Raw genomic sequence first — 4531 nt, 5'->3', positions numbered from 1 at the left:
TCTTCAAATCTGTGTAGCAATAATAATGATGTTCTCACCACACATAATACACTTTTCTGAAGCAGTGATGGATGAGCCATAATCCCATTAACTTTACCAAACATTCAGTTGAGTCATCGCCAAGAATGCTGTGATGTAATCGTTGTCTGCGAGCACATCACAAGCCAAGCATCTTGTCAATACACCCTCATTTTTGAAAAAAGAGGAACTGACCATGTGCTCAATGGAGGTACAGCAGGATGTGATAATGATTAAAAGGTGCTCACATGGATAAAAAAACAGGATCAAAACATGATAAAAAAGAGAAGGATCCGGGCACACAAGGTAACTGCTAACATGTTTCGACCTAACAGGTCTTCATCAGGACAAGAATGAGAAACACACTCATTTTTGTTCTACCCTATAGGGCAATTTTAACATCTTTGCAATGACTTAAAATATATTTTGTCTGCCCTGAGCTGCTGCTAGCTGAGGTTTACTTATTAAGGGAGAGATTGTATTTTAGAGTTTTGTAAACTATGGGGCCCTCTGTATTTGCTCCAAAATAGCCCAGAAAATGTCAGTTATCGGTCTGCAGGGAGGATTATGGTTTCACTCCGTGAGGGACACGGTCATCTGTCTGGTAATGACAGTCAAAGAGTCAGCACAACTCAATGATTACAGATTTAGGCCCAAATCCACCCCAGTGTTTCTGAAGTGAGCGTAAGGTTTTTTTGAAAAGCAATCCGTTATGAGGCTTTTGTGATAAGCTGTCTATCCAAAAGAGTTCTTTTCAAGACTGCTGTGACTCATCAGTCATCATATTTTATTTTTCCTGTGACAGCTCCAACTCAGTTGATCTTTGGTACAGGGTTGCAATAGATCGAACACATTTATGTATCCATCCATCCCGTCTAGGACCCCCAAATTGATATGTATTTGGCCACGGACCCCCGCCGGCGCCTGAAAATAGTTTTGTGCCAGGGACCCCCAGATGAGAGAGGATTAGTGTTTAAAAATCCTACAATATAAAATAAATCTAATACCAAGATTTTCAAAAATAGCAGTGCTGCGAGCTTGTACATCTGCTATTTCTGAATAGCCAACGTATAAAGCATCCGGAGCCCACTTTCAGAGCCCACAGTAACTTTCCCCGTGAAGAGAGGACATGCTCTACAGTAGCTGGCAACAGGAGTGCATCATTAAAAGCCTTGGCAGAAAGACAGTTTGTTACGAGGGCTCCCTCCAAATGGATGAGTGGCCTAATGCACATATTAACATATACTCTAAAAATGGTAATTTCCATCAAGGCAAACTGAAAACCCCGGACCATATGCATGGGGCACATGGTCCGGGTTTTTCAGTTTGCCGCTGTACACAGTATACAGTAAAAATCCAGGGTAAATTCAATGGGTGAATATACTTCATTACATACCCAGCTATTACTTGGCCTGGATAGGGTGAGATAAAAGGACAGAGAGGGTGATAAGCCTGAGCTGACCAATTAGAGCAGGCTAAAGTCATATCGGTTTCCCTCACCCCACAGTAAAATCCTCAGGGTTTATATTTATCCATTTTTAACTCATGCAGTTACAAATGTAGTCGGCCCTTTTGGTCACATTTGTACACTCTCAGAGGTCAATTAACACTGAGGATTTTACTGTGAGGGTTAATTTACGTGGATGCATACAGCCAGTGGTGGAAAGTAACTAAGTACCCAATTTTGAGGTCCTTTTACTTAGTAAAGGGGTCTATTTCTTAATATACTTCCAAACATTTCACAAAAATTATAGGAAAGTTACTTTATGGATTTAGATTATTACAAATCATACATTAACTAATTAAGCCCTAGTTTATACTTCATCTATACTGTGATCTTCTATTTTCGTAAAGGTTATACTTTTTCTTTTTCTTTTTTACTTTGAATACTTTTACTTTTGTATTGCAAGAATAGTTTGATGCCATTACATTGTACTTTCACTCAAGTAAAATCTGAATACAGCACTTTTACTTGTAACAGAGTATTTCTACATTGTTGTATTTCTACTTTCACATACGTAAAACTTCCTAGTACTTCTTCCACAGTGCTGTACTTCTATCAGAAGTGTGGGAGTAGTCTCAACGTAGCCAGACAATTATTCCACAATCTCCAAATGCTACAGTCTGTAACTACACCTCCGAGTCCGAGCAAGGACGCTGGCATTTTAAAATATATAAAAATAAATCTTTACATTTAATTTTCCAATTCAATTCAATTGGAAAAATAGGATAACTTTCCGCGACTGCAAACGGAAGTGGGGGAGGAGCTCGGCTTCACTTCTGCTATATAGCTTGCTCATGAACAGAGCTTCCATGTCTCCATGCAGACTGTATGACCGGAAGCTTCCATGCTCCATGCAGACTGTATGACCGGAAGCTTCCATGCTCCATGCAGACTGTATGACTGGAAGCTTCCATGCTCCATGCAGACTGTATGACCGGAAGCTTCCATGCTCCATGCAGACTGTATGACCGGAAGCTTCCATGCTCCATGCAGACTGTATGACCGGAAAGGCAAGTCTTGGGAGGCAACAGTCTGGCCACACTACGCCAGACTAGTGGTGGGTGCAGAAGCATCAGGCTATTAAATGCTGAAGGCAGACGTCCCTGACAGATCCAGGTGCTGTGTGCATACAGTACATACGTACAGTAGGTGGCAAACCCAATCAGAAATCCAAAAATAACCTCAGCAAAGGCCAGACAGGTACCTGTACAACACTGGTCCTCAAAGTGAAGTCCGGAGACCCTCAGGGGTCCTTTTAACCTTATACTTATACTTTGGCTATATGCGAAAATAGCCGATCTACAATTAAGTTCACAATGTATCGCGGGACAATATGTTTGAGCTTCTAGATCTGCTACTTTCGGCAATTTTTAAAAATCTTGAAGAATTGTGAAGAAAATCTTTTTGAAACATTTTAACAACACAAATGTTCTCTAAGGGGGTTACACATGATTGCCATGTGTATAAAATAAAACCTTACATAGTACAAAGCAGGCTGCACACAACCCAACTTATATTGGGGTGCCCAGAAGGTAGATCGCGATCTACCAGTAGATCACAAAGGCTTTGCAGGTAGACCACATGACATGCCCCAAAATATAAAAAAAACTACTTGAATTAAGGTGACTGATTGATTAAAAGAGCCTTTCAGCTCAAACACACAATACAAATACAAAGTAATATACAAATAACTATGAATTCCCATTCGTAACTATTTCCCATTCTGAAAGTGTGTTTGACTTAGTATGTATAGTATGTAACGCCAGTGCTGCTGTTTTCAGCAATGGGATAATACTTTTTTGGGTGAGTAGATCTTGTTGAGCTGGTCATTGTGAAAGTAGCTCTCAAGTCAAAAAAGTGTGGGCACCCCTGTGAATAAATACGCACAACCAATTCACCACATGCCACAATCATTGGTGGAAAAACTACTCACATGTTTCACTTAAGTAAAAAACAATACTGCAATGTAGAAAAACTCTGTTACAAGTAAAAGTCCGGAATTAAAGATTTACTTTTAGGAAAAGTACAAAAGTATTGGTATCAAAATGTACTTTAAGTACCAACATTTTTCACAACATTGTCACACAAGCTCACACATTGACATTGTGAGCTTAGCATTTTCAAATGTATATAGGGCTGAAGTGCTTAATGTATGTTTTGTTTTGTAAATGTAATAATAGTCCAAATCTGCAAAGTAACTAACTAAAGTTCTCAAATAAATGTAGTGAAGTAAAAGTACAATATTTGGAATTTGGATACGATATTATGTACTGTAGTGGAGTAGAAGTAAAACCATTGGAAATTTGGAAAAATAATACTCCAGTAAAGTACAAATACCTCAAAATTGTACTTAGTTGTAGTTGAGAAAAGTTACTTTGCACCACTGGCCACAACAATCATTGTGTAAACTGTAAACAAAACATTCCACAAAATGCTTTTGGCGTAACGACTATATAACTGCAGAAAGCTGTAGTATGGAGCTGACAAAGAGTAAAGTCATATTATGCACACATCAACAGGAAATGCAGTTTAGGCGATTGTCGGGCCCTCTCTGTGGACTTCATCAGCGGGCACCGAGCGTCCAATGACAGTGAAGGGCTGCAGCTCAAGCTGCTCAGAGAACACCAATCCCGTTCCACATGATTATTCTCAATTTCACAGCTGATGGTTTTTACTGAGACAGACGGCTGCAGCAGAAATGCCAATGTACTGAGGAGAGCAAGCTGGGGCGAGAGAGAGAGGTGGAGAGCAATGTTGCCAGATTTTGTGATATAAACAAGAAACCGGGTCTATATTTTGGAAACAAGCCAAAAAGAAGCGGCTAGATCAGTTTAACCACTTTAAATCGATTTACATCGGCCATTTGTGTATGTACCAGACAGTGGCCTTGTGGTTAGAGTGTCCGCACTGAAACTGGGAGGTCGGGGTTCGATAGCAGATCTACAAGCTCACCCTGCATCGTTGTGAGCTTGTATGTCTGCTATTTTCAACAGAAATCTGAAAAATATG

Source organism: Protomyctophum parallelum, assembly GCF_964188405.1.
Source record: "Protomyctophum parallelum genome assembly, chromosome: 17".
Classification (NCBI taxonomy): domain Eukaryota; kingdom Metazoa; phylum Chordata; class Actinopteri; order Myctophiformes; family Myctophidae; genus Protomyctophum; species Protomyctophum parallelum.
The sequence above is the reverse complement of the archived record's forward strand: the minus strand, read 5'-3'. Positions refer to the sequence as shown.